Consider the following 18,689-nt stretch of genomic DNA (forward strand, 5'->3'; position numbering starts at 1 on the left):
GAAACTATAATGATGGGGAGTGTATGTGTGTTGGGGGGGGGTCAATATTAACCACCACATGTATGTCACAAAGTAAACTTGATAAACAGATTTGTATTTAAATTAAGAACAAGGCAAAGAGAAAGGATTTCTCTTAGCAACAGAGCAAATATGAAGCATTGGAAAAAATATTCCTTCGGTCCAAAAGAAACATATTTTAAATAAAAGCAATGCAATTTTGACAACCACCATCAAATACCACAGGGTTAAATGATCCTGAAGCTAAAGTTCACCTGGAAGCAATATGAATGGCCTCACCCTTTGCCAAATTCAATTTTGCTGCTTCAGAAACCTGCTGGCCAGCCAACTGCACATTTCTCAACAACACTGCAACGGTACCTAAGGGATACATTTCAAATAGCAAGCTGAGTGTTTTTGGCACTCTGCTGAGAACTTGCATTGTGCAGGCAAATCGCTATCCAAGAGGCAGCAGGCAGGATCAAGAGGCACAATTAAAAAGAAATAGGCAGGCACCTGAGAAAAAGTGCTGAAGGCCACAACCTGGCTGTATCCCAGCAAACAGAAAAAAACTGGAACTGTATCTGCAAAAAAGAATGGTAAGTGCTTATTGCAAAGCGCAAGAAAATATGCCTTGTATTGTGCTTATCACTAGCCATTGGTATCTTTTAGAAAGTAATCTGTGATGATCAGTTGAAGAAAAGCATGTCCACATGGTGGTAAGGTATGGGGCCATAAAGACTTATTTTAGGCCTTCTGGTACCTGCAGACCATATGGGAACGATACAGCAGCTAACTGGTCTCTTGCTGGTCCAACAGACCGAGTTCCAGGTGGTAGGGTATCCTACACACAATTTGGAGAAGCAGAACCCTTTGGCTATAGACAATAAACACTAATTAAGGACCTAACTGAACATTACATTAGCGCTGTGATTAGCCATCACATCAAAAGTTTTTAAAAATAAAATACCGGGCCAGAGTGAAATGGGAGGGCATAGCTATTGGCACTGTAACACATGAGTCTCTCCTCCCCACCCCCCATACTAAATGATCACAGATGGTGAAGGAAGATGTAAAGTGTCCCTTCCAGGGCACTTTGGGCCCAGTGGCTACTGTGGCAACGATCACTAGCAAATGCACTTGGCATTTTATTTTTTGAAGCCTATGATGTGATTGCTGATCATATTGTTAATGTATCATGATCAACACACTTTGTGTAGAAGTCCATGTCTCTCAGAGTGCCTTGTTTTGTCTAGGAAAATGTATACGATCAGGATGGCTAAACTATGGCTGCAAGGGTTTTGTTTTTTTTTTAAATTAAATTGAGAATGATTTAGTTAAAATAATATCTGTTAATAATACCTTTAGAAAGATTTCTCTCTCCAGACATTTTAGTGAAATAGGCATTTCTCTGTTACCTGTCTGAATGAAAGAAGGGACCAAGATGCAATGTTAAATGTGACTTTGTGCAGAATGTGCATTAGAAATTTTAATTTAAAAGCAAATAGTACCTGCTGGGGGTGGGGTGTATCTAGGGCTGCCATATGTCCGGAATTTCAACAACCTTTGTGTCTGGATTTTCACTTTTTTAAATATGGGAACCCTATGTGTATCAATACTTATCAGGATAGCAGCAGGCATCACTAGGGTACTTCTCCAATGCAAATAATTTTTGTAAACCACATTAAGGTGTGTTTCCTTTGTTTATTACTCAAGTGGTACATAAAATTTGCAAAATAAATAAAATAATAAATAGCAGATTTTGAGAAATGGGAAGGATCATGGCTCAGTTTTCATGCTTTTCATTCAAAAAGATCCCAGGTTTCATCTCTGGTGTCTGCAAGTACAACTGAGAAAGACTCCCTACGTATTACCTTGAAAGAAGAGCCTCTGTCTGTCAGCGTCAACAGTACTAAACTAGAGGGACAAATTGTGGGAATGTTCATGGAGGCAGGAGAGGCTATATTGTTTATTAATATCCTTCCTAACTTGCACTAGCAAGTTCTATAACTTAGCAGAGTTTTACATTCCACTTTTAAACGTACAGCAGGTAGCTGGTTGCAGGCTTGTTTAAGCCTCTCAATATTAGATTCCTGTGAGTTCCCTTAGGTAAAGGTAATGGGACCCCTGACCATTAGGTCCAGTCGTGACCAACTCTGGGGTTGGAGCGCTCATCTCGCTTTATTGGCCGAGGGAGACAACGGAAATGCTGTTTACCTTCCCGCCGGAGCAGTACCTATTTATCTACTTGCACTCTGACGTGCTTTCGAACTGCTAGGTTGGCAGGAGCAGGGACTGACCAACGGGAGCTCACCCCGTCGCAGTGATTCAAATCGCCGACCTTCTGATCGGCAAGTCCTAGGCTCTGTGGTTTAATGCACAGCGCCACCCGCGTCCCTGGGAGTTCCCTTCTATCCCTCTTAAAAGAATAAACACACCACAAACTTGTTTAAAGTATATTGTTTAAAACAAGTTTACTCACATCATCAGTTCACAGTTGGATCCCTGAAGGCAGACTTAGTTACAAAGTATATACATATACGGAGAGTCAAAAAGTCAAAAAGAGAGAGATGGCTGCTTGCCCTGTCCTTTTGTGTTACCTAGACAGGTAAGGTCATGCCCACATCTAGTCACATGCAAAGGAAGCCAGGAGGAAACAGGAAGTTTTTGACTGGCTGGACCAAACAGTCTCTCGCATGTCCACTCTAGGAAAATAAGGAATGTTGTATTTGACTGCTACTTATGTATCACATCCCACACAAATGGTATGACTCAGTACAAGGAAGCTTCCTAGGTTCCTATGATTTTCCTCAGAACTGAAGCAGGAAAAGAAAGGGTTAAATTCCTCTCTTGGTCTGCTGTGATTCCCTGGCCCCTGCCAGCAGATGCACTTTTGCACTGGATCTACACATTCTGTAGAAGGCAACCAGCGTCTAGTTGGGTTCAAATATTCTATTTCAGGCAAGCTATTGTGGCTTTAAAGACGAAGGAAGGAAGGAAGGAAGGAAGGAAGGAAGGAAGGAAGGAAGGAAGGAAGGAGAAGTTCTACAATGATGCTGTTATGCATCATTTCTCTCAGCAGGCTTGGAACAGCAGAGTGGGGAGCTGCCAAGGCGCAGGAGAATCCAAACTGTCCAACAACAATGAACGTTGGAACACAAACAGCAGGTGAAAACAGAAAAGCACCTGTCGTCGTCATCTGTTTATTTGTCACTTTTCCAACAAAAATGGTGCTCACAAAATTGTCTAGTGGTACTTCCCACAGTATAACTATTTGATTAATTATCCAGTTATCAGGTTTGGACCACAGGGACTGACTTATCTATCAGGTGGTTACACGAACACAGGTAAATGGCATCTGTACTCATCCACAGAGTTCCAGATAATAACTGGGATGTCAGAAAACAGAGGTTTTGTTCCACTTACCGTATTTTTCGCCCTATAGGATGCACTTTTCCCCCCTCCAAAAATGAAGGGGAAATGTGTGTGCGTCCTATGGGGCGAATGCAGGCTTTTGCTGAAGCCTGGAGAGCGAGGGGGGTCCGTGCGCACCAACCCCTCTCGTTCTCCAGGCTTCAGGAAGCTATCCGCTAGCCGTGGGAGACGCAGCTCTCCCACGCTAGCAGAGAGCTTGCCTGCACCCAGAAGCTTGGGGTGCGCTGAGCTCAGCACACCCCAAGCTACGGGCTCCGCTAGCCGTGGGAGAGCCGTGCTAAGTCGCGTGGCTCTCCCACGGCTAGTGGAGACCTTGCCCGGCACCCAGAAGCTTGGGGCTTCGCGCAGCGCTCCGCTAGCCCACGGCTAACGGATAGCAGCCTCTTCTGGGGGCTAGGGTCAGGGGAAGCTCGGGCTTCTCCCGCCCCAGCCCCGCACCTGGGGGGGAAATCAATTTTTTTTCTTTATTTCCCCCCAAAAAAACTAGGTGCATCCTATGGGCCGGTGCGTCCTATGGGGCGAAAAATACGGTATGTTTCTGAGTGAGTGTGCTCATGCGTTAAAAGTCTTTAGATTTGGGAACACTCTGAAATTTGAATAATTTCACCCTTTCAATAAAAACCTTTCCACATTCCTGCCAAAGAAGGGAGTCTTCTTTAGAACATAAAGTATCCTTGGCTTGACTGTGATCTTGATGACAGCTGACCTCTCCATACATGAGCAGGGGAGTTTGTTTCATTGCCTGGAATCTTCCCACTTATTTTGAAGTTTGTATGTTTTATGTCAGTACTGTAGGAGCTTATTTGAATAGCCTAGATAATCAAAGCCAGTCTTTGATCATTGGAAGGACCACATTGTGGTTTGTTGGGTCTAATATTAATGAGTAATTAGAATAAAAGCATACTGACTTTTTAAATGTAATAATAATAGGCTACAATTTTACCTAGGTCAAAAGTAAGTTATCTTGTTAACATCTTTATTTGTGTAGATCCCTGACCAAATGTGTGTTAAATTTCTTTACCAGCTAATCTAAATGACCTCAAAGTAGTTTCATGACAGCTATCCAGTTACTGAAGAGCAGCATTATATAATAACAATCTTATTTATTGGGGAAGCCAGGGAGATACATTTTAATAAGAAATTTATAAAATACAGTATCATTTGCAAAAGATTATATAGGTATATAGAAAGAACCTAAAGAAAGCACCACGTAGATCTGGAAAACTGGGATTTTCATGTAACCAATATTATTATTATTTATTTAATCCCATTTATTAATCGCTTCCTGTGATGCATCTGAAAGTGAATTAACATGCAGCTCTATTTCTCCATAACATTTGAATCACAAATGATTAAGCATGATCTGGACCATCATGTGGATGCAGTGATGGACTGGATGAGTGCCAATCAACTGAGTTGGAACCGTGGCAATAGGGAGACACTATGTGATAGGTAACAGGAGGGAATTTCAGAGGGTAGGTGCAGCCAGACCACTTAAATTCAAATGGAAAGGCAGTCCTGTTGTATTGTTTCATTGATTCAATTTATATTTTGGTTGCATCAGTTTTGAACTTTCACTTTTCTAGCAATTTATTGTATGTATGTATGTATGTATGTATGTATGTACCCTGCTAACTTGACACTGAATTCATTCTCACATGAGCCCACATAAAGTTAGCATTTTCCTATCTCTGCAATATTTTATTTTGTTTTTCCCCACATATAATAAACATAATTTAAAATAGCTGCTCCTGTTGTTTATTGCAGATTTTGTCATGTCAACTGTGAGTTGGCTTTCAAAAGTCGGCTATATATATCCACACTCTACCAATTAACTAATAATACTGTGAAAGGGGCAAACCTGTACACACTTGCAGTACAAGTGTGTGTATACAAGTGTCTGCTCAAAAGCAAGTCCACTGCATTGAGTAGGACTTCAACTGTATGTATAGTATGTCTCAGTGGGCAAAATGGCCTTCATTGGCATGCATAGCAGCAGACTATAAAAATAAATTTTAAAAATGAAAGACCATTGTTGACATCATAAGGTGGCATTTAGTTAGACCTATTGAAAGTAATAGACCTAACTTAACTATGTTCATTAGTTTCAGTGGGGATACTCTGAGTAAAACTTAGTTGGACACCACCCAATGAGTCCATTTTCAGAGCAGTAATTTGTCCACCCACTCAGTAAGATTCAAAATGTTCATTATCTATAAACCAGAAGTACTCAGCAGTTATAGTTACAGGGCAACCCTATGCCTGTTTACTAAGAAGAAAGTCCCACTGACTTCAGGTAAATATGTACAGTGGTACCTTGGGTTACGGGGACGCGGATGGCGCTGTGGGTAAAAGCCTCAGCGCCTAGGGCTTGCCGATCGAAAGGTCGGCGGTTCGAATCCCCGCGGCGGGGTGCGCTCCCGCTGCTCGGTCCCAGCGCCTGCCAACCTAGCAGTTCGAAAGCACCCCCGGGTGCAAGTAGATAAATAGGTACCGCTTACCAGCGGGAAGGTAAACGGCGTTCCGTGTGCTGCGCTGGCTCGCCAGATGCAGCTTTGTCACGCTGGCCACGTGACCCGGAAGTGTCTCCGGACAGCGCTGGCCCCCGGCCTATAGATGTGAGATGGGCGCACAAACCCCAGAGTCTGTCAAGACTGGCCCGTTCGGGCAGGGGTACCTTTACCTTTACCTTTTTACCTTGGGTTACAGATGCTTCAGGTTACAGACTCCACTAACCCAGAAATAGTACCTCGGATTAAGAACTTTGCTTCAGGATGAGAACAGAAATCGCGTGGCAGCAGCGGTAGGCCCCATTAGCTAAAGTGGTACCTCAGGTTAAGAACAGTTTCAGGTTAAGAACGGACCTCTGGAAGAAATTAAGTTCTTAACCAGAGGTACCACTGTATAAGGAATGCAGCCCTAATCTCATTGCAGTCAAGAAAACTTTAAGGACTCTTATCAAGGTCACACATCAATTCAGCATGAAGAGTGTATTCCAGAAATATTGATATTGGTTTATGATGGCAGTCCTTCTCAAAAGGCCTGTGGCCTGCTTAGACACCAGCTAGTATTGAAGATGAAACTAAGGAGACATTGATCTTTCCACCCATTTTTAAGATTTTAAAAGATGTTTGGTGTCTTCATAAGCTGAGGAATTGATTTCCCTACTATTTTCATGACACATGCAGAAAGATGGAGCCATTAGCTTTGCGCATTAGAAGGGGAGTTCAATCAATATAACGGGGCGATATGAGTAGAAAGAGGAGACTTCCTAGTGAGAAAGACAATGCTGGTTTAAGAAAGGGATTGCCTGTAAAAGAGCTGAGAAATTGTTTTCAATTCTTAAATGGGAGTGAATGTTTGCCTAAGTCTCTGATAACCATCGAACCATAATAAACTGGAAAGATAGACTCCATACAGTTGCTAAGACACAGTCAGGTTTATTATGTTTAATCCTTCCATTTCATGTCTTTCTCTAGTTTTTCAAGTAATAAGCGTTACTTTCCATTTATTTCACATGCAGTTACTAAAGCAACGCCAGCAAACTGCCTTTGTTAAAAAAATTAGAAATATGGGGAAAAAACACTGTATTTTAAACAGAGATTGAACTTCAGGCCTTTAGGCCTGGCCTTTCGTAGAACCAGAAAAGTGCTAATGAACTGGGCATTGACAACTGGCACATTTGGCAAGCTGAAAAATGGAGCAGTGGCCTGCATATAGAAAGAATGACACTGGGTTTCAAGCTGCATTACGTCCTTTACTGTGCCCACAATTCTCTCTTCCTTTGAAAAACATCGGTACTTTCCTGTGCTTCTATAAATATGAGTTTTAGAAATGTGTATGTTTTTTGCAGCTGCAGGTAATTATTAAACGCAATCCCTTCCCACTTAATTTATATGTCCTTAATCCGGCCATATGTTTCATTGAATCAACTCCTAGAGAACATATCTATAATAATAAAAGGGTAATGACTCCTACTTCACTGGAAAAGAAGGGAGGGAGATTATCTCTATCTATAGATGTTAAGAACATGTGTGTTTTTGTGAGAGAGAGAGGGGGGGGATTGAATTATTGCTTGTAGATGCTATTTAACTGTGCCTCAAACGTGTTTCTTTCACATTATTCTCTAAAGCATTGGTTCCCAATTAGCTAAGTACTATGTACATTCAAAAGCCAAGACATGGACCCCCTACTTTTGAGAATATTTATAGCTCTATGGTAGTATTTGTTATCCAAATGGTGCAGGTGGTCTGCGTAACACCAACTGGGAACTACTGCTCTAAACCAATGACAGTACTTAAAGCTTAAAACTGTGTCTGACATTTTTGTGGCAATGTGAAGCGATCCCTAGCCCTTTCTGCTTGTATGTGCCCATAACATTACACACAAGGTTACACAGCTCCATGGCTGCCCTACTGGTTAAATCTAGGATTGCTACCTCTCTCTCTCTCTCTCTCTCTCTCTCTCTCTCTCTCTCTCTCTCTGTGTGTGTGTGGCAGGCCTCTTGTGCTACTACCCTGGCCTATGAAAAATGAGTTGGGAACTATAAATAAGTAGGTTAAGTGCCTTGCAGCAAGGCAACAATCCAACATAGAGTTAAGCATTATGTACCCCATTGAAACCAAAGGTGTTAAAAGTCTACCTAATTCTGTCTTGGAATATGGCAAGTGCCCACAACAAACCCACAGCTAGATATGTTGTGGTGTGTTCAGAGAGCCTAGGCTAAGCTGTGGGTAGCTATCCAGCGTCTATGTGGAACAGCAAAAGCCCGACTGTAAGAAGTCTGTTATGGTTAATCCCTTGCACTAGGAAGCGGAGACCCTCAGGCCCCTCTTTGGTCCATAATCCCTCACCAGGCTACACCAGTCTGCCCTATACCCTCACTGAGTGCTTTTGACTGGCTGGAAGGTGTCCCTGACCTGTCGCTTGCCTGTGTAGAATATTGCTTACCTGTTTTCCCTTAACTGCGGAAAAAAGAGCTAGAGATGTCCTTAAAGATATCTGAAAGTTCAAGGTAAAAACCTGGAACAGTCCATGAAATACTCATCAGCAAGTGCAATCTAGAACATTGTTAAATGCTAAAGCCCTACTGATGTCAAAGGGAGTTAGACATCCGTACCATCTCCAGCAACCTGTCCAATAGATTATGTGATTCACCACCACTAGTGATTTGGGTAAGGGGCACAGTTGCTTAAACAAAAGTTCTATGGCTAATAATGTAAATAATGGGGATTTATGGGACACGAGGGTGCTCCATCAATCAGAGTAATAGCATGTTGCACCACACTCTGCAGGCAAGCCCTTTCAAATGAAAATACACTCAGCAGGGTTTTGTTTGATAAGGGTCATAAATATAGGAATGCTGTTATCTTAAAACTTTATAGAAACATTTCCTGTGCTAAAAAAATAACAATGCATGTGTCCAACGGAATAAAATTATTCTCAATTCTCTGTTTTCATAAGATGTAGGGAATTTCAAAACCTTGTTGTATTTGGGTATTTGGGGGGGGTCAATGCTGAATCTTCGTTCATTTTAAATCCTTTAAACAACTTGAAGTATGTACTGCGTTTCAAAAATTAACTCTCCAAAAGTCATGGATGTCAAATTAAAGATCAAGGTTAATGTCAGATTTTGCCATTTCTGCCAAAGTCAGAAGGGCCTGGAGAAAAAGAAATAATTAACTGGATCTGCAGTGTTAACACTCTCAGAAGTATCCCCTGAATAAAGTCCTTGAAACTCTAAGAAAACCATTGAAAATTAATTGCCTCATTCTTTTTAGTTTGGTATAAAATGTGGATTCATGAAACACTATCCAGACATGCCTTTCCCTTGTCTCCCACCAGAGAATGATGCCTAACAGTGATAGGTATATTTGAAAAATGAAATAGCTTCTAGCAAATTAGCCCTTGACCTATCAAAAGTTCATATGAGTGCCTCCATACTCTACTAAAAGAACATTAGGTCATCCTTATCTAATGTGGAAAAATGAGAGCAGGGGGAAGCTAGAGCTGGGGGTTTTCTTCCCAGTTTTTTACCCAACTCTTCTGTGGTTTTATCCACACCCAAACAAAAACACACAGGTCTATGTGACACACACAATAGCATGCCACAGATACATGTTGATTATTAACCGCAAAAATTATTTACCACTATTTACCATGTGGATCGAGAACTCCCAGAAGTGCAAGCTGGATTTAGAAGAGGCAGAGGAACCAGAGACCAAATTGCAAACATGCGCTGGATTATGGAGAAAGCTAGAGAGTTCCAGAAAGACATCTACTTCTGCTTCATTGACTATGCAAAAGCCTTTGACTGTGTCGACCACAGCAAACTATGGCAAGTTCTTAAAGAAATGGGAGTGCCTGATCACATCATCTGTCTCCTGAGAAATCTCTATGTGGGACAAGAAGCTACAGTTAGAACTGGATATGGAACAACTGATTGGTTCAAAATTGGGAAAGGAGTATGACAAGGCTGTATATTGTCTCCCTGCTTATTTAACTTATATGCAGAATTCATCATGCGAAAGGCTGGGCTGGATGAATCCCAAACCGGAATTAAGATTGCCGGAAGAAATATCAACAACCTCAGATATGCAGATGACACAACCTTGATGGCAGAAAGTGAGGAGGAAATAAAGAACCTTTTATTGAGGGTGAAAGAGGAGAGTGCAAAATATGGTCTGAAGCTCAACATCAAAAAAACGAAGATCATGGCCACTGGTCCCATCACCTCCTGGCAAATAGAAGGGGAAGAAATGGAGGCAGTAAGAGATTTTACTTTCTTGGGCTCCATGATCACTGCAGATGGTGACAGCAGTCACAAAATTAAAAGACGCCTGCTTCTTGGGAGAAAAGCAATGGCAAACCTAGACAGCATCTTAAAAAGCAGAGACATCACCTTACCAACAAAGGTCCATATAGTAAAAGCTATGGTTTTCCCAGTAGTGATGTATGGAAGTGAGAGCTGGACCATAAAGAAGGCTGATCACCGAAGAATTGATGCTTTTGAATTATGGTGCTGGAGGAGACTCTTGAGAGTCCCATGGACTGCAAGAAGATCAAACATATCCATTCTTAAGGAAATCAGCCCTGAGTGCTCACTGGAAGGACAGATCGTGAAGCTGAGGCTCCAATACTTTGGCCACCTCATGAGAAGAGAAGACTCCCTGGAAAAGACCCTGATGTTGGGAAAGAAGGAGGGCACAAGGAGAAGGGGACAACAGAGGATGAGATGGTTGGATGGTGTTATTGAAGCTACCAGCATGAGTTTGATCAAACTGCGGGAGGCAGTGGAAGACAGAAGTGCCTGGCGTGCTCTGGTCCATGGGGTCACGAAGAGTCAGAAACGACTAAACGACTAAACACCACCACCACCACCATGTCCTAGTAAGAATAGAATGTAATTATATAGGGCTTGTCATTTACTAAAGGCAAACAATACATATTTCTAACTCGTGTGTTAGCCCATGTGTTAGCCTAGTACAGTCCTGTTTCTAGCATTTGTTAAGCCTCAGACTTCTGTATACAAAACGTGGAGGTATGTGAACTTGTGCTCTTCATGCTATGCCTAATTTCCTGTGATATGGAACTGTCACAAGTCACTTTGACAGCCTGGAGCCTGACCTCAAATAGCGCATAATGAAAGGGTACTCAGCTCAGAAGCTTACATTACTACATAGCTAGAGAACCTATCATTTAAGCATTCAGAGATGTTAGCCAGCATCCACTTGGCACATCTCTGCCTAATATACTGTAATAATGAAGAATAATCCAGCCCTTCTACATGAAAGAAAATGGACTGGTGAGCAAATTGCTGGGCTTTGTCTGCAAAGCATCCCTGGAAGGGGCTTAAATTTAACTGAAATCACCGAGCATGTGCTCTCAAATGCTGCTCTCACTAGCAACAAACACCTCTGGGATTAAGTGCTTTGTGCAGTCTGGAAGCCACTATATGACTAAAGCCAGATAGAGGATGCTATTCTATGCAAACTTACTTGGGAGCAAGTCCCATTGAACGTTAAGAGGACTCAACTTCAGTGTGAACATGTGTAGGACTGACTGCATAGGGCAAGCTTTATGATTCTTTCAGTAAACAAGATGTGTAGTTTATAAGCAAGTCATGCTGCTTTTTAGTTGTGCTTCTAGATGCTGAGCCCATTGTGCAAAAAATTGTGCCATGTGTAGAACTCAGCACAAACCAGCCTCATGAAAACTGTTTAAAACAACAACAGTGGCTCATTCCACATGAGTCCATTGTACACAGGCCACATTGCAAGCTTGGGATATGGCTACAGAGCAGCTGAAAGTCACCACCCATTGAATAGAAACCGAAGTTGCCATGAATTAAGCAGTTTGTGAGAACTGTCCACAAACATGAGCAGTTGCATGGCTATACAGTGGTACCTCGGGTTACATATGCTTCAGGTTACATACGCTTCAGGTTACAGATTCTGCTAACCCAGAAATAGTACCTCGGGTTAAGAACTTTGCTTCAGGATGAGAACAGAAATTGTGCTCCGGCGGCATGGCAGCAGCAGGAGACCACCTGAAGTGGTGCTTCAGGTTAAGAACAGTTTCAGGTTAAGAACAGACCTCCAGAACGGATTAAGTACTTAACCCGAGGTACCACTGTACTGTACAATGGTCCTTCCTCCATGAGATGAAATCCAGGGCTGAATTAAATGTAATGTGGGGAGAAACATGATGATCATCCACAGTTTTCCCTTTTTTAAAAAAGCAGCTGTAGAGCACCTGAACTAAATAGGGTGCTGGCTGGAGGTGTCTATCTGCCCAGTCATGCCAGATAGTCTCCTCCAGCTTCTGCCTGTGGACTGATACTAGTGTTGCTCCATTGGTGCAGAGCTCTCTGTTCTGCCTACCAAATGGGTGAGTAGAAGTGTTCCCTGTGGGCAGCAGCTAGCAGAAAATTCTGAAATGGGGCATTCATGTGACAGCACCAGGCCTGATTTGGGCTCAATTGCTGTGCATGCTGCAGGTTGTTCCTGAGTCACTCCCCTCTACTTTCCACCCTGGCTTGTATGCACAAAAAGGTGACAGATTTGGCAGTGGCCCTGTGGTTCTGTTAAGTCCTACTGGGCAGTGGCCAGATTTAGGATTGTACCCTGGCCTCTTGATAAAGAATACAAAAGAGCCAATGTGCATATCAGATTTTACTCATGATGGCAAAATCCTTATGAATGCATTTTTGGGTGCTTTAGTAGCTGTGTGAACTACCCTTTCTATGGTCAAACTTCCCATTCACTTCCTGGTGGCTGTCGGTGCCTCTGTGAAAGATTTGCTCGTCTCACAAAAAGATGGAGTGAACCATATTATTGGTATGTAATGATTTTCACAAGAAAGCTAATTTGCCACTGATTGCAATTGTTAAAATAGCCAGCGAGGAATACTGAATGACGATGTTTATATTGCAGCTTTAATATCAACCAACTGCCTATTCTTCAATATTTCTAATTACTATTCAACAGGAGAGCATTTTAGTACTTACAAAAAGTAATAAACTGCAGGTTAATCTTGTGTGTTCATTACTTGTTGAAAGAAAGTCAATGGCATACAGCAGAGAATAGATCTAGATTTGGTATTCCCAGTGCATTTATAATCTGGTGCATTACTATTTACATTTTTTTCTCTTATATATAATCCTTTATTCTCATAGTACTGTGAGGTAAATTAGACTGAAATATAACAACTGTCCCTGATAATCCAGTAAGATGTTTGGTTTACTGGATTTGAATCCATTTCTCACTGGTGTAAATCCAACACTCTTAACTGCGGTGTTCCTTAATTAATAATAAGCAGGCCAGAGAAGTTGAACAAGAAATAGATTTATTAAAGAACTATGTACAACAGGTCTTCTCTCCTTTAGCCTTCTCTCTCTAGCTTCTAGCCTTGCCTCCTGCTTGGGTCTAATCTCTTAAACTAGATGTGGGAGGTGCTCTTAAAGTTTAAGATGGAATTCTAAACACTGCGCTACTACAATTGTTACATCAGTGCAAGCATTTCAGCTTACCGGATGGAATAATCTACCCTCTCGTCCCCTGCATCATATTCTGGGGGTTCTCCTCAATCCCCAACAGCCAATTTGAGGGGAGATACAGGGGCATGTAGGCAGGATAAAGAGCAAGTCGCATTACACTAGGGGGACTTGTTGCACTGGCTCCCGCACTGGGTTGAGAATGCAATTAGAAGAAATATATCCTATGTTGAAAATATCCAGGAAAATGTCATCCTTTGGAAGTGAAAATCTGGCCAGTGATTGATGGGCAGCAGCACAGTAATGTGTGTGATGGGAGAGGGGAGAAAATATCCATGCTACTTTAGTGTAGGTTTTGCTAGTCACAAGAACTTAAGTCAATGGATATCTGGCTCTTAAGTGCTCTTCCACATTTTTATTTCTTAATTGCGCATTCATCCTGATTCGTTTGCAGGAAAATTGGACAACACTGGCTATTTCACAAGCATTCATTTTGATTTGTTTGCAGGTAGGTTAGAAGACATTGCATAAATTGCAAGTGTTATCCCTCACTTTCCAGTTAATTCCCCATCACTTTCCTTGCTGCAACTTCTTATGGAAGTGAAAATCTGACCAGTGATTGATGGCCAGTCCAACTTTTTGCAGGCACAGGAAGTGGGCTTGTTAGGCAAGACGACCACCAATCAACTATAATGGAAGTGAAAATCTGACCAGTGATTGATGGCCAGTCCAACTTTTTGCAGCCACAGGAAGTGGGCTTGTTAGGCAAGACGACCACCAATCAACTATAATTGCACAACCTGGATTTGCTTGTACATGGTTGAACCCCACCCCAAAACAGCAACAGTGTGGAAGCGCCCTAAAATAGTATATGACATACAGTGAGCCACTGAATGAAACAAGATGCTGGAGGAGATAGACCTCTCATCTCATCCAACAGGAGTCTTCCTACATTAGGCTGGGAAAAACAGAGCCAATAAATTTTCACCTGAGAGCTGGAAGGATTGTGGGTCTCCCACTTTATCACTGTATTTTGGAAAGCCTTGGTCTGGGTTCCCAGTAGAAATTGCTAGTAAGCGGTAGAGCAGATGCAACTGATTTTACTGTCTCTGAGAGCATGCATTGTCAGAGGAGTCTTTAAAGAACTGACACCTGCATGACAAGTGTCTAATCCCATTGCCAGCTGCTTCCTATGACTGGCAGCGGAATATGCAGTGGTGATATTTCTTCCCTGCCTATGGCCTGCCAGAAAGAATTGGTCAAGGGGATGATCTTACACAGAGGAACCAAAAAAGTACAACGCAAGGAATACTTTGCAGAAAGTCAATATAAAGTGCACATCTGTGCAAGATTACTTAGCAGGCCTAAGGCACTCAAATCCATACTCTGGCGTCAGCGCTGGGCATTTTAGTTGACAAGCCTTGCAATTTTCCAGACTCTTCTACCTTATAGCTGCTCATTAATTACCTTCATTTGTCAGCTGGCAGTGCAAACAGGGTACAAATGTTTAGTCTGCATCTTGGGTTAATATCTGGGAGCAGCAGCAGTGGATGGAAGGCTTCCAGAACTCTGCTACATAACTGCCTTCTGCTCAGATTGCTTAGCTCTGAAACCAAGCAGCCACCTCAACATGTTTTCCCTTCTTAATAATGTGCCAGCTGAACTTTCTTTGAAGTTGTTGCAATAGCATTCCTGTTGGCATTCATAAATAATATTTTAGAAAAACCACACCGCCCCAACACTTTTATTACTAATGGAGTTTGTTTTGTTCACAAAGTCATTCTAGCACTCAGTTTGGGAGCACTGTTGTGAGCTGGAGAGAGAGCGCTTCTTGGCAGATGGATATTCAAGGCCTCTTCCCAGTTCCACCTGAATTGCCAGTAGCAGTAGGGGAAGGCAGATTCTCTCTCCCCCTCCCCCTTCCTCCTTGGAAGGAATTCAGACTGAATCCAGTATTCATCCTTATAACCCTGTGAGGCATGCTAAGCGGAGCAACAGTAACCTATGCATGGTCACCAGAGAGATACTTCACACCATATGAGACAACTGGGTTCCACCAGCTGTTCCCATGCCAAACACATTTGTCCATAAATATGATTACAAGCATGCTGTGCATCACAACCAGTTGTGGCTTTCCAGTGTCCTTTCCTGCCTTGCCCCTTGCCAAAAGTTTAGAGTTAGGCCTCCCTGTCACCCTTGTTTGTTTACATACAGTGGTACCTCAGTTTAAGAGCAGTCTGGTTTAAGAAGATTTGGTTTACAAACTCTGCAAACTGGAAACAGTGTCTTGGTTTGAGAACTTTACCTTGGTCTAAGAATGGAATCTGAATGGTAGAAGGGAACCAGAGACGGGAGGCCTCATTAGGGAAAGCGCACCTCTGTTTAAGAACAGTTTTGGTTTAAGAACGGACTTCCGGAATGGATTAAGTTCATAAACCAAGGTACCATTGTACTATGGAAAATGTCAGGTAAAGTGGGAGCAGAATTAGCTGGTGCTAGATACAATTCCATGATAAAGATCTAGGTAGGAAATAAGTGAAACCAAACTAGATTTCTCTCATTATTTTGACTCTCAGACCCTTTGCTTGAAGGTCCTCTCTGAAATCAGTACACTGCTTAAACATTTTCTCCCTTTCCCCCTGATCTTCCAAAGTTTAATTAGGAATACTGATCACATTTAAATCAATGCATCCTGGAATGGGAACTTCCTCATCTTTCATCTTGATTAGAACAAATACCCAGAATAACTCATGTCAGCGAAAAACAATAACAGTTACATATGTTAAATGTAATGGGAGCACTTTCCATAATTAATTCACTAGTTAAGAATGGCCTATTTCACTCTAACTCAAATTGGGACAGACAAAGGTTCGGCTCCATTTTCTCTGCAGTTCCTTACAATGAAAGTTTGCTTTCCCTCATTTCTTTGTCTAATATGAATAATGGTCTACAAGAGATGGCCTATTTGTGGAACTCTATATTCCATAAACCTGGGAGGAAAGTGCTGAAAATCTATTATACTGTCACTCAGCACTATCACTAATGAATTCTGGCTCGTTCCCACTTCATTACTCAACTTACAGTGAATGAAGGTGTTTTTTAATTATTCAGTAATCTCTGCCCCGTTTTAAACAATGTACTATTGGCATATTAGGCAGCCCAATCCTACAGCCTGGTACGAAAGGGTCAGATAAGAATGAGCAAAAGGCGTCCTTCCTCAATGGTTCAAACAGTGTCAAATTCAGCAACCTGGCCTAGGAGAACCCCTCAGTTGTTCACAACTGAGAGAAAGAGCTTAAACCCTGTATTATCACTAGAAGCGGGGAGAAATTTGTCAATTTATTTTCTCTTAATTTCTCATTTTTCTAAGCTTAAATCCAGTTGTCCACATTTCCACATCACATGGCAATTAAAAAAAATCTTATGAAAATTCATCTGCATTTCCCTATGAATTTCTCTTAATGTAACACATTCGCATACAGGCAACTCCCAATTTACGCAGGCCTGACATTCCAAGGCACCACACGGTGTCAACGAAATTGCATATATTTGAAATACCATTAGAAAAAGCTTGCAACAATCTTTAAACCTCTGGAAACCCTTTTAAAAAGCCCAGCAGCACTTACCAATCACCAAACTCCGCCATAACCACTCCCTCCAAAACTCCCTGCTCAAATTCAACTCTCCACAGGCCTCAATGGTCAGTGCAAGGGCTCCTGGGATTGCACTTGCAAAGGCTCCTGGGATTGCTAGGTGCTGTTTTTGTGCTGGTTTTGCTCTTTCTGGGCTCTTTTAGGGCTGTTTTAAAAGTCACTTCTGGCTTCTGCATGGTTGCATGTCGATTGGTCGTTTCCTGTATGCAGTTCTGCCTAATCTACACATTTGTGCAAACCAATCTCCCCTTGTGGAATACATTAGGGTTCCCATACAACTGGTATTTCACGGTAGCAGTGTCTGTGCAGAAATTGGTAAAATGCGACTTTCTCCATGCCCACACCCAAAAAAAGGTCAACAGCTTTCCTGTTTGGATTTTCGTGGTTTGAAAAATGGCAACCCTAATTTAGCAAGCCGTTTAACTTACTATTAATTTCAGAATCTGCATTGTGAAGCAATGCAGCATCGCAACATACTAACCTCACACAGAGAGTTAAGGGAGGTTTGTGAAGACCTTAAAGCTTATCTGTTCCATGTGCCAGTTTAATGTCTCTTGATCAGAAAGGAAAGATCGCCCAACAGCAAGCACTGCTAGCTTGGCTTAACCAGGCAGTAAATTTCATGGTGGTCTTGAGGCACCTGTTCACACTTAATTGAATTGCCCTTAATTTGACCTTCCCCTGACATCTGTTTTTGTGTAACAGCCAACTAAAGTATGACACAGTTTCAAATAGACCAGTGTCTGGCACCTGTTATTTTATTATTTATCACTGAGATTGTGTCAGCGTTCACTTCCATGTGCTCACTGCTGTCCAAACATGGAAAGATAATCTGCTCTTTCCCCCAAAATATCTTTTTAAAAAGCTGAAATATAAATATATTGGAGTGCCTAGCAATAGTTTAAGAAAATAGTCACTTTCTCCAAGCTCAACACACTCACCCCATCTGAAGGGATTTAAAACCAAAAATATACGTGAACAGGATCACTGGCTAAGATCTTTACCTACAGGAAAAGGACGGCCTGCATGCACACTCACACACAGCTTCAGCAGTTTCTCTGTTTCTTGTCTTGCAAAATAGGTTCAGGAATATTGCTGGAATAGGAAAAAGCAGAATCAAATAAAGTATCCAAAGCTTTATTAGGATAACTGCTGAGGCAGAGCAAGAGACTGACATGAAGGCAGGCAAGGAATTATAGCAAGGAGCTAAGCTGTAGTAACTACAGGTAGGGCAATAGTGACCTTGCAGCTGTCAGACTTTAACTGCAAACCTTCTAAATAGCTGTGGCAAGTTAACTTTTTCTTTACACCTGGAGAACCAGCCCTTATTTGTGTGCCCAGGCAGAGACCCCCCCCCAACCCCAGGCAACACCCAAGTGGAATAATGAATCGTGACATGGTATGGGATTAAAATTGGCTACAACTTTATTAAACCAAGGAAGACCTTGGCTTAGACATTGGACTTTTATCCCTCCCAGTCCCTGGCTGGGGATCTGGGGCACATCAGGGTTAACCAATCTGTCTGGGGATTGGGCTGGCTCTGGAAGATGTATATTTAAGCAGAGAGCCCACCCCCCCATTTCACCGCAACACAGGAGACTGCACTGACA

At 42.1% G+C, this 18,689-nt stretch overlaps 1 long non-coding RNA gene across 3 annotated transcripts in view; it reads right to left on the reverse strand.

Moving 5' to 3' along the window:
* Positions 1 to 17,139, reverse strand: part of LOC309528655 — a 46,207-nt gene extending 29,068 nt beyond the window's left edge. For all 3 annotated transcript variants that reach the window (XR_014217857.1, XR_014217858.1, XR_014217859.1), the window contains exon 1: positions 17,053 to 17,139. This is a non-coding gene — a long non-coding RNA (uncharacterized lncRNA). The remainder of the gene's footprint in view (positions 1 to 17,052) is intronic.
* Between the last annotated feature and the right edge of the window lie 1,550 nt (positions 17,140 to 18,689).

This window comes from Podarcis vaucheri (genome assembly GCF_965113315.1).
Source record: "Podarcis vaucheri genome assembly, chromosome: 3".
NCBI classification, from domain to species: domain Eukaryota; kingdom Metazoa; phylum Chordata; class Lepidosauria; order Squamata; family Lacertidae; genus Podarcis; species Podarcis vaucheri.